This window comes from Falco naumanni, chromosome 9 (genome assembly GCF_017639655.2).
Source record: "Falco naumanni isolate bFalNau1 chromosome 9, bFalNau1.pat, whole genome shotgun sequence".
In the NCBI taxonomy this organism is placed as follows: domain Eukaryota; kingdom Metazoa; phylum Chordata; class Aves; order Falconiformes; family Falconidae; genus Falco; species Falco naumanni.
In genome coordinates this window covers 15,887,468-15,900,233 of record NC_054062.1, presented here as the reverse complement: position 1 = coordinate 15,900,233, position 12,766 = coordinate 15,887,468, and positions in this window count along the sequence as shown.

Genomic DNA, 12,766 nt, shown 5'->3' with positions numbered 1-12,766 from the left:
CATCACAGCAGCCCTCAGCTCCCATGCACACAGAACTGCAGCTACTACAGACAAACCCGTCTGCCTGGTGGGTCACTTAATCGGGGCTCACAGCTTCCCCATGTACAGGATATGATTCAAAAGTGACATAATGCACATTCATCCCAATAATCCCCTTTCACCACTTGTGGAAATGCTTGGTCAATAAAACATAATGACATTATTACAGTAAAGTCATTTTCAAGTGCCTGGTTCTTTGTCTCCGGGACCCCAACAACAGTTCGGCTTTACTGCAGCGAATAAACAAAGGCTTCAATTTTGCCTTATGTTTGATTAAAAGGGGGATAAAAGCTGGGTTTAATGATCTTATTTACTAAGGGCCAATCCAGATTCCATTTAAATCAATGTCACCCTGTTGCCTTTAAAGGCAGTTGGACCAGACTCCACAAAGGTAGGACCTCTCCTTTCACACACACTTTTTAAACCCTTCTTGCAAGGATTTACCAAGTCCCTCACGGTGGCAATTCCTCCTTGTGTTACAGATTCACTTGCAATCAGGATGCACCATGGCAGCCAGCAAGGCTGGTCTCTAAGCAAGCAGCCCTCAGGAAGCAGGCTGGCCACCACCTGGCTGTGCTTACAGTGCCCAGTTGGTCCAGCCACAACCTGCAGACACCATGGAGACACAAGCTGACACCTACAGCGCACCAGCCATACCTGCAAGGCTGGAGGTAGTGTTGTCCAGAGCGATTCAGCTCCCTGACCCACCCATTTCACTCATGTCTAACCTCCTCTTTCTCCTCCATGCAACAAGGCAGAGCTCCACATCATGGGGCAGGGAAGGGACACAAGACAGACCCCAGCCCTGGCTGAGCAAGGGGCTGCAAGTCAGCCCAGTCTGTCACCCCAACACCAGGCATCACAGAGCAGTAGGACCCAGGAGCTGCAGCTGACACAGCACCACGGACTTGGCAAGCCTGGGAGCAAGCTCAAGGCCAGAGCAATGTGAGCACATCTGGCATGGGATGCACAAATCTCAGCACGGCAACTTTCCCATGGCTACTACTATCCATTTTTCAAAGCCTGCTGCATCTCCAGCAAGGATAAGTAAGCTAGCAACTAAATAACAAGCTTTTAAGGCAAAGGATTTCCAGTCTGGGATCTAACAAGACTTCCTAGAGTAGTAGAGAGAAGCACTACTATTTATAAGGTGGTCATCAATATTACTGTCAAAAGCACCAAGTGCCTTTTCATTCCTTACAAAACCTCTGTCACTCAGGACTGGGGACATTGCTGTTGAATTCCCTTCCCTGTAAAGAAAGAAATTATACTGAAAATAAATGACCAACAGCAGAGCTAAGGAGGGGGAGAAGGACTTCTCCAAGAAGGGAGGAGAGCAGCAGAAGGTAGTTGTGGGGGAATGAAAATTGGTTGTCCCAAAGCAGGTTGTACTGGGAGTGGGAAAGAAGTCCCTACCCTCTCACACAGAGCCACCAAAGCCTCTTACAAGTAACCTCCCAAAAACTCTTAAGCCACCTTACATGCAGCACCAGCCCTGACATGGCCCCAGCCTTTATATTTCATCCACCCAAATCCACCTCTCCAGCATCTCAAGCAAGCCACCTGAAAGGCAAAACCAGTAACTGGAGGCTGCCATCAGTGCTCTATGTATGTCCGCAGGTTCCAGCTAAGAGGTTTAGCAGACAGCAATGTTCACAGCTTCAATTGCACTGTGCCACCACAGGCTGCTCTCGGTGTATAGACACAGCAGAAGTCCCACTGAACCTCAAGAGCAGGCCATGGACCGGAGCTCCACTTTGCCAGGCACACAAATTTCATGGGTATTTCAGGTATGTCTAATATCTCCTGTTCTATAGGACCAGGTCTCCACGTTCTTGAAGGATCATTTCTTTCAACACATACAAGCCCCGCTTCCAGGCAGGAAAAAAAAACTAAACAAAAAACCAAAAAAAAAAAAAAAAAAAAAAACCAAAAAAAACCACAAAAAACATTCTTCATTTATTCTTCTCTCCTCTCTTCAATCCTAACTGCAATAGTATGGCTCAGATTTGGAAACTTGAGGGGCCCCATGGAGAGAAGACAGCTCTCTTTCCATTTCAGCTGTCCCCCCACAGCAAGCCACCCCCTCGCACACCCTGCCCTGCGACCCATGCAGAGACAGGGAGCACTACAGAACTTTCCACTTCACTTTCTGCAGCTCATGAAGAGCCCCCAGAGGAGCTCCCAGAGCAGAGCCTCAGGCAGGAACAGAGACACATCCTAAAACGCCTGAGCCGGGATGCAGTGACTTAATGACAATTCAGCCCATGGATCTAGAATAGCAACTCATTTATTGTCTGAAGCTGGAATCCACTTTGTGTGATGACAGATAGCTTAGAAGAAGCAGACCTTGCCTGCCAAGCGAACTTCAAAAAGGACAGGGGGGAAGCAAAAACCTGGCTAGAAACCAAATGCTTTGCTAAACCTAGATAACACACTGTTTACCAACAGCAAACTAGATTACAGGGGGGGAAAAAAGGATTTATGCAAATGTTCTTAATTTAATAACTGTGATCAGATATGGCTTTGTTTCTTCCATGTAATTTGTGTAATACAAATAAAGTACAAGAGTTCTTTTCTACTATAGGAAATGAGAATTATTAAACATTGCACCGAAAAGCAAAGGAATGTGTTTATTGACATGAAAAATGATCCTGCGGATACAAAAGCTTTTGTATGTTAATTGTTGAATGTCAGTGCAATTTAGAAAGTGGTTGCAGAAGGAAAGAATTCGTTTCCAAAACAGAAGTGGCTTTTCCTCATGTACCAGCCTGATGTAAGACTGCATCTTGAAAGTATTTATGGCTGCGTTTTGATCGGTGACACTGGGTCAGTACCCAAAAACATCCTCACTTCATATTGATGTGGTTACTTGCTAGGAGGCATAAAGGAAGTGAAGGATTTCCTCCCAGTTTTATTACTGAATGCTCAAAATGTTTCCTGGGTAAACAACACTAAAACCATCTGGGTTTTTTCTTTTTTCTTTTTTTTTTTTTTTTTTCCTTTTTGGAAACAAAAGGAGAACAACGGTAACAACTAGTAAATGGAAAAATACAGGTCTAGAGCTGTGTAATGAAAAAGACCTTCCTCTGAAAGAGGGAGGGGGAATAACCATGCACATCTTTGGGTCATATATAAATTCAGCAGAATTGGAAGTCTTGAACATGGTGTCTCTGGTCTTCTGTCCCACTCCATAAAGGAGAAGAGAAATACAAAATGTAGGATTCAGCTGCCAGCTAGAGATGCTTTAGTAAATTAAATTCTGGTCTGGTAAATGAAGGAGCTTCTTAAATTCTTTAATCACAGCCTGTTGATTTACTGCTCCAGGAAAAAGAAAGAAAAAAAGAAGAAATACCCCAAAACAACTAAAAACCAAACCTTTACAGCCTCGATGGAGAAAGACAGTTGAAGAAAACTTACCATGCAAACACGAGTGTATTTGCAGAAAAAAGTGGATACATTTTATCCAAGACCTTTCCTGCGAGACATGCAAACCCTGCTAAGAAAAGAGCAGCCACCAGCAGAGCTAGTTGCACTAAGTCAAAAAAGAGGACGTGTTTCACCAGTGCAAAACAGCAGAACTTGCAGAGCACGTTGTGGGGATCTTCCTCATCGCGCACCACCCAGAGAACCTCTGGTTGTAAAACCCCGGGACAGTTTAACTCATACAGAGGAAAGGTTGATGTGTCAAGGGAAGACTGTTACGCTCTGTCTTCCATATCCAACACCTTTCTTTGCCAAACCATATCCAGCAATGTTCATGGAGATCTATCCCTTCTTAAAGTCTCTCTTTGAAAGATACTGTTTCCACAGCTTTGCAAAAGTGGTGTGCATAGTTACGGACAATTCATGGCTTTCCCAACAGTACGGTCAGAAGCAGCTCACCTTCACTAGCCCTTATCTAGGAAAACTAAACCCAGGATTGGCACTGGAGGAGACAAATATAAGGCAACCCAACAGCAAAAGAAATCCAAAAAGGAGAAATTAAACCTAATGGCTGAGCAGAACAGTTTGCTGCTCCACTCCTGCCTGGAGAGACACAGTTAAATGACTCATCTGGTAAGACGGGCTTATTAGTAAAAATGCTTTTATTACAGTTACACAGGAAGGGACAAGGAATGCAGGTGATGCTTACAGCCTTGCAAGTCCACATGGGAACAAAGCGCCTCTCCTAGCATCTCTGCAGCTGCAGTCACACAGCTCAGCATATGTGTGACTATGGCACTGCTGTGGAGCTGCAGTTGTGTTTCTCCATAAACCACGGTAAGATTACTGCAGAAAGACCATGCACAACTCTGGGATCTGTACTGTCTTAGATGAAATTGAAAAATTTGAGAGTATGAAGAAAACTGCCACCAAAATGATCTAAAAGCTGGGGAGGAGGAACTGCTTCCAGTGAAAAATTTGACAGGCAGGATTTGTTTAGCTTATCAAAGAGAAGACCAAGAGTGACTTGATTACAGGGTATTAAGCACCTCCATGGAGAGAAAATACCAGTTGTAAAGGGCTCTTTAATCTAGCAGAGAAAAGCTTAACAAGAACCCAAGGCTGGAAGCTGAAGCCAGACAACTTCAAATAGAAAATACAGCTCAGAATTTAGATAGTAAGAGCAAACTGGCAAAGGATGCAGCGGATTCCTCGCTCCAGCTTGAAAAATGCTGCACAGCTGCCTCCATTCACAGCAAGGGCCAGCCCCACAAGGAGCACTGCTGATACCCTTCCCCTCCAGCCACAGGAGATACTGTTAAAGAGGGAGTGGGATTTGACCTCCTGCACCCACCTGGTGAAAGAGCCCCTGGCTGTAGCTGTGCTCCCTTCAGCGCAGGATATCTAGGTGGGATACATGGAGCGTGGAATACTTCCTTTTACAGAAGAGGGAAAAATTAACTGCAACTATTTCATAGACAAATTTGAATTCAGCATGCATTAAAGAGAACACAAATTTACTGTGATTGATTTTGACTTTCAACCTGCAGAGCAAGATTCAAAGAATATGTAAAGAAGATTTAAAGACAGGGGTTTGTCTGCTGTTTTGTAAAGCATTTGGTATCCCAGTAATGTTTGGGATTCTTCCTCCTATCTAATTACTTCTATTTCCTGTTTTCTTTGGAATTGCTACTGTGTTCTGCATTGCTGGAATCTGAAATATTGTTTCACGGAACATGGCTGTATTTATGCATACCACAAACTCCAGAGATGCTGAATTCCTTTTTGTTCTGATGCTCCAGCTTTTGAAAAAATATTTCCCATCTCCAACAAACATTAACACCCCTCCCCAAAGAAGTGTGAAAGCTTCAAACCTGTATAAAAATGTTCAACCACTAAAACACTAACTGTTTTCATTTAAAGCTAAAAGAAAAAAATAGAAGTGGCATCAGTTTTCAAATACAAAATAACATGTTGTTGACAGTATTGAAAAAGATCCACTTTGTCACAAAGCCCATTTCTGTTCAATAAACAGCAATAAAAAATTGTATTTCTCTACTCACACTAGCTGGCTGCCTAATTCTGTGCTCCAGCAATTTGGTGAAAAAAAACACTTTGATGGCCAGTTCACATATTCATTTCCTTCAGCTGAAAGAAAAGTCTTGGAATTAAAGCAAAGAACTGGAAAATTGCATTATTATTTTTTTTCTCTCCTAACTTTGCCACAGATCAAGAGACAGGTCCATTATCACACAGGCAATTTCTCTTTTACTAAGAAAAAAAAGGGGGGGGGGGGGAGGGGGATGTAATATTTAGTTTCAGGAAATACTGTTTTTTGGTTTAGTGATTTCATATCTGTAAAGGGATGCAGGGTCAGCTGATGGGAAGCCAAATGTATTTCAGCTCTTCATTATGGTCTCTCATACAGTAGTTTGAAGACACACAGTTTTTAAGTATAAAAATCTGGGATTCGGCAAGTAAACTCCCATGGAAATTCCACTTTTTAGGTGCCTCCTTCTCCCCAGCCAGTGTCACTCCATAACCTGCACACATGTCATATAGTCTTTGTCTCTGCCTCATATTCAGGAAGGTTCTCTGCCGTCTTGCTTTTGCATCCTTTTCCCCACATACCGCTCCTATTCTTACCATTAATGGTTGATAAATAGCTAATGAGTGGATTGGACATTAGGACCTCCCTTTCCATCTGGGCTGCATGCTATTTTACAGGCCCTGCTAAATCTTTATTAGATTTGGGTGCAGATTATTGATTTAGGTAGATGAGGTCGTTGTAACCTCATTTCAAAAAGAAAGGAAGCAGGAGAAGCCAAATGTAATTCAGCTGTTATTTTCTGTAGCAGTGCAAATCAATGGGAGGGGAAAAGTCAAAACAAAACCAAAAAGTGTCCATTAAATGAAGGCATAATTGGACCTTATACCAAATGCAATGCTCTTATAGGCACTTGAAAGCAAAATACCCAAGATAGGGTACAAAAGAGCTTTTCCCAGTTTAGCACTACAGAATAGCTGGTAAAGAGACAATGTTAATAAATGTCTGGCAGTTCCTAGGGCAAGCTGACATCTATTTATAGAATAAGAACACTTTGCCTAAGATACAGTGATGGCTTAATAAAAGGACTCCTTTTGCTTAAGTTATTTTTACTCCTGTTAAATGGCCATATCAGCACCTGCAGATCTAATAAAAGCAGAGCTCAGACTTTGCACTAAGCACTTCTGAGCATCTTGTCAGAGGTAACTTAAGCACTGAAATCTCCCAGAAAGTCTGGCTTTCAGAGCTAGTCCCTCTAAAAGGTTTCAACACACAGTCACCACCTATAATCCCATGGACGTGAGCACCAAGGGTGTACACAGGTTCAAAAAGAGACTGCATAAACACATGGAAAGGAAACCTGGAGATACTTTGGGAAAGAGCTCCTTGCACAAATGCATGCAACAGTTGTCCATTTATCTTTACCTGAAGCCCAGTCCATACACAGAGAAGTGTGAGCCCAGGTGAAGGATAGCACTAACGTGGCTACTGCATCCCTGGCAGCTCACCAGTAGCTCTTTGCCTCTTCCTCCTCCTTATAGTGGTCCCAGGCCAACCCTGTCCTTCTCAGGAACAGCAGAGAGCTCATAGCTGTAAATTCAAAACAGATGTGATCCCAAACTGAGCACCTGCCTCTGAGATAGGGGTGCCAACTGCAGCTCAGCACCCCTATGGCCATCCCCATCTGGCTCCTTAGCCCCAACAGCCCTCTCTCTTCATTCTGTGTTTTGGGGAACATAACCCAGGGTGGCAAATTCCACCAGGCAGCAGAGCACTTAGTCAAGCTTACAAAGGACTTGTGTATTGTGTGCCTAATCCTTGGGCATTTGGGGATTCCCATCCTAAAACCACATACCAAATCGCACAAAAGCCATTTTCACCTGGACACAGGGTTGTTGTTCACTCCTAATGCACCGTGACAGGCTGCTGGCTGTTTCCAAATCACAGCTCTTTGATCTCCTCATTCTAAAGGAATATGAAATTCAAGACTTGGGGTTGTATCCAGGGGCTGTCAAGTCCCCACTAATCTCCCTCCCTTTCACATGACACCCAGCTGGTGTTTACCTCTGCAGCCACATTCTGGTGTGGAATTCCAAAATCACCCAGCGCGAGAGCTGCCGTGAGGAGGCAGCTTACGAAATGCCCGTAAGACTTTGTCCAGCTTACGACTGAGTCTGTGCGAGCCGCTCTGCCCTGTTTAGCAGATGAATTTGGACACCTGGAAGAATGCCAGGCTGGCGGCACAGCCCTCTCCCTGCAGTGCCACAGTGATGGCCAACAGGGAGACCTGGCAACTCAGCAGTGCCAGACCCAAACTATTTATTCCTGTGTTTTACCTGATACAGCCAATGGTGATTTGATGGCTTGTTTACCTCTTGTCTGCAAATGACCAGCGTTAAATGCCCAGCTTGTTAGCATGTGATAGGAGTCACATGGGAGTCTCTCTGTTTTCTGGTAAGAAAACCCACAACAGAGAGAACCGTATTCTGACTGCACCTGCAGACAGCTCCCGACCAGGCACTGCAGCCTTGCAACCCACCAAGCACAACTGCATCCCCAACCCATCTTGTTTTAAACCAGCCAGAAAGTCACTGCTCAGGTGACTGATGTGATTTCTACGACACCAGAGAAGAACTGGGACAGTCTTCAAATCGTACACATCTCTGGGCAGTTTTGATGCCTATGCTGAGTGCACCCAGCCTGGGCTGGTTTGAAGCTCACACCATTAGATCCGTGCTATGATGCAGTCTGCAGCAGAGCAGTAGAAGTAATCACTCCCTGGGGCTATGGGCCCAAAAGTTGGGTATGCTACGGTGCATGTCCTGCCCCAGGGAATCATTCTCCAACAGTGATGTCTGGCACGCTCAAAAGAAGATATGACCGTATCTGTCCAAAATCCAATCAAGAAACTGCCACAGGGGAAGAGCCTCTTAGCCTTCCTTTACCATTTTGTGATTCACAACTACACTAAAAAGGTCAAGGCATCTCTTCACAAAACTGGTTTGAGTGAAAAATTATGCATTTCTATCCAGTGTGTGGGATGACTAGCCTGCTTCCAGTTCTTACCAGGTATGCAGTAGAGGCTGATTCCTAGTCTTCCCAGTCTTCCGAGGACTAGAAAGATCCATGGATCAAAACCACAACAAATTATAGCAGTCATCTTCACCACAGCTGAACGCTCATGCCACCCATGTGGTGCGTGGGTGTGAGTTGTATGCCCATGTGAATGTTCATTTTCTAGATAAGAAGACAGGGAGAAGCTGTGAAGTGAAAGGTTTTATGTGTTTGACCCAGTAAGGGTCCTTCTGCAAGCTCCACTCCCTCATTCCAGCTTAAGCCAAATTTTCTCTCGTCGGAGTTCACTGCCGCTACAGCCAGAATTTCCTTTTTGCCTCATTAGCCAGAGGACTGGCTTGTTGTTTTCAGGTTCTGCTAACACTTCCTTCCTTCTCCCCATCCATAATGCTCCATCAGATATCATCACGCTTGAGTGAGAAAATAATGAAGAAAAATGTACATTCAACAGAATTTGCTGAGACTGCTTCCTTTGCTAGTCTCTGTTTTGCTTTTTGTTAAATCCTGAAACATTTCTGCCAGGCAATACCTACTCTGCAGCATGAAGTAGCAACATCAGTATACGGTACCTGGATTCCCTATGGAAACACACTAGTCTCCTGCTCACCTTGGCATGACAAATATCCTTCTCCCAACTGAGTAAAGGTTACCCATCTTTTCCTCAAATGCGTAAAACAGACACTGAGATTTTCCTGACTTCCATATTTCACAAATTCTTTGAGAAAGAAATCCTTGCTGGAGATGTTTGCAGAGAAGTTAAGGGTCCATGAGAAGTAGCACAATGAGTAGGACCCTAAGGGCCATAAGAGCATCCTCACTTCTCCTGGAGGTCTGGCTGCTGGGGCTTAGGGCCAAACGAGTCTGATCCTGTTCCTGACCCCCAGGCTGACATCCCAGCCTGGCCTCAGCTCACCCCTGTCCCTGCAGAGGTGCCTGGTGCTCTGGGTTGGGGGCTGCCCTGTCCCCTCAGCCTGCCCTGCTCCCCGCCTGGTGACGGCAGGTCAGATCCTGCCCTGCCAGCCTGAGGAAACCTCACAGCTCCTGGCCCCCAGACAGCTACCAGCCTTGCATACTGGCCTACAGCTCCTGAGCTCCCACCTCTTCCTTCCTGCAGGAGAAGCCTTTGAGGATCTCAGCACCTCGATCCCACACACTTAAATCTGCTTTTATGTCTGGGTCCGAGCCCCGTTCCCCAAGAGAGCAGCAGCACTTTCCTGTCTCACAGCACTGGGAGGTTGGACACCAAGGTGCTAAGGCAACTTCACAAGAGGGTCCCTGCGCCAGCCTGCAGTCCTGGTCATGGCACCAGGACACTGGCACAGCAGGAATGGTCTAATCTCCTGCACGCATCATGGTTTCCACGAGCGGTCTCTGGCAGCACAGCCATCACACACCAGAACTGCGCTACTAATAACAACCTCCCGCGGAAGCTACAAAGCGGGGCTGCGGGGAGCGATGTAATTACTCACTAAAGCAGCAACTAAGAATGCAAGGCATGGGCGCCACCAAACACCAAGTGACACAGCTCTGAGAAACCACTCAGCACACAAGTCAGCCCAAGCTTGAGTCAGGAGTGCTTCCCTGTGAGACCAGGCTCCCACACACGACCTGTGGGAAGAGCCTCAGAGGCCTCTCCGGAGCCAGCCCGTGCTCCTCGGCGCGCTCGTGCAAAGGTCATGCTCCCTGGCGTACTTGTGCTGATGAATGGCTGTGGTGGCCACTCATGTTCACCCCCAGGAAGTCTGGTCTCTCTGTAGGCCTGTGTGCATACTTGGCATTATAACTTTACTTATGTCTCAGAGATTCACTAGAAACACCTTTAGCATCAGTAAATGCCTCCCCCTAGACAGCACAAGTAAGTCACCAAGAAACCCTAAGAAACAGACACCAATAACCACAATAATGGTTCAATAACCCTAAGGACGAGCCTAGCCTTCAGTTCCATAATCACAACGAAGAGACCAGGACCTCCTCTCATGTTCTTTTTTTTCTCTTCATTTCACCAAGATTTCCCTGTTCCTGGATGGGCAAACTCCAGTGCTCTTTGCAAGTCCTGTCCAGCACAAACATACTAGCAGACAAAAGAACTATTTCTAAGAAAACAAAACAATCCAGTGTCTGCATCTGCACAGCAGCAAAGGGAGATGCTGTAATGGACCTGGCAGTCTTGATCCTTGGAGTTCACACTGGCCTCGTCTCTGCTCCGTATGGATACACTTGAACATGTGCATGAACATGGAGCTAAGGGCTCCTCAGGCTCTTACCAGCGTCTGTGGCAGGGAGCAGCAAGCTACAGAAAGAGACAGAAACTGGTACATCCTACGCGCTTCAGAAGAGATACACCATGCAGTTAACCACCAACGTACACAGCCTATTCCTTCCCCACCACCGGTCACCCCGAGAAATTTTTGAGTCACTGCTGCCAAGAAAGCAGTGACATTTTGAAGTAGCCACACACAGATTAACCAGCATTTATGTTGGCACCAAAGGAGTGAACACAAACTGATCTTACAGCCCCAGACACACCAGACCTCCTGCTGCCATTTATTTGGCAACAGAGATCAGAGTCTCGTGTTCTTATTCCTCACCATTAGGTACCTCAGGCTGGCTCACTGCTTGGACCAGGCTCAAAACCAATGTCATCTGCAGCAAACACAGAACTAAATCGTACTTGTGGCCACCTGGGCTGTGGATGCGCTATTGGCTCTCACTCAGAACACAGTGTTTCCTAAAGAGTTACAAGCTGGGGTAAATGAGAGGGATTACCAGATAACAAACACCAGCAGGTCCTCCTTAGTTCAGAAACTGTGCTCTATATTCCTAACCACCATCGTCAGACACCTTATCCTTCAACTTATAGTTTTCAACCTGTGGCCCAAGGACACCTGGGAATCCTAGGATGATTCTGCAAAGGGTAATTAAGAAAAGTAAGTCTATTGTTAATGGGCTTAAATTACTCTATGGGGATCCACACACTCACTGAGAAGTTTTTTTTTAATAAGAAAAAAAAAAGGCTTATACAGACATTCACTGCACAAAAGAGTTCATTCTGCAAGATGGACAGAAGTCAGCTGGAGACAACTCTTGGCCCTAAGCCCCCTCCCACAAACAGCACACTCCCCACGTGCTGCCCCTGCGCCCACACACTTGCGGCCCAGGATCTGCTGATCTCCCCACCGGATTGCCAGCCTTTTACTGCTGGATCCTTGAATTTTGCTAACAAACTGAGCGCTATGCTTTGAGTCTGACCCTTAACCCCCCCAGCTGCACAGAGACCACGCCAACAGCGATGGGAAAGCCCATCACAACTGCAGGAGCGCCATTTCGTCGTGGTGTAACGCCGGCCGGCAACCAAGCCCCACGCAGCCGCTCGCTGCCCCCACAGTGGGATGGGGGAGAGGATCAGAGCAGTACAAGTGAGAGAACTTGTGGGTTAAGATGAAGACAGTTTAATAGGTAAAGCAAAAGCTGGGCACGCAAGCAAAGCAAAACAAGGAATCCATTCCGCACTTCCCACGGCAGGCAGGTGCTGGGCCATCCCAGGACAGCACGTATAGCGGTTACTTGGGAAGACAAATGCCATAACACTGCATGTCCCCCCTTCCTTCTTCTTCCCCCAGTTTATATACTCCAAATGACGTCCCATGGTATGGAATATCCCTTTGGCCGGCCTGGGCCAGCCGCCCTGGCTGTGCCCCCTCCCAGTTCCCCGTGCCCCTCCAGCCCTCGCTCTTGGCTTAGTATAAACATCACCCAGCAACAACCAAACCATCTGTGTGCTCTCAGCACTGTTCTCACACCAAATCCAAACCACAGCGCTGCACCAGCTACTGAGAAGAAAATTAACGCTGTCCCAGCCAAAACCAGGACACTCCTATGGACCAAACCGTTGAGCTCTGATGCAACTGGACTGACACGCTGCAGAGGGGAGGTCTCATCACACCAGAGATGCAGAAGGCTAGCACACCGCTTCAGCTCCTCACCTCTACACTTGTTTCGTCCTTTACCACACCCAGCTTCATATAGATAGATAGACAGATATACGTATTGTACACACAATTCTGCCTCACCTCTCCCCTTCCCAACGGGTCTTAGGCAGGTTTGCATTTAACATTTTAGAAGCTGATAAATGCAAGTCTTCACTGCCTAAGACCCCTTGGAACAAACTCCTGGAACAAG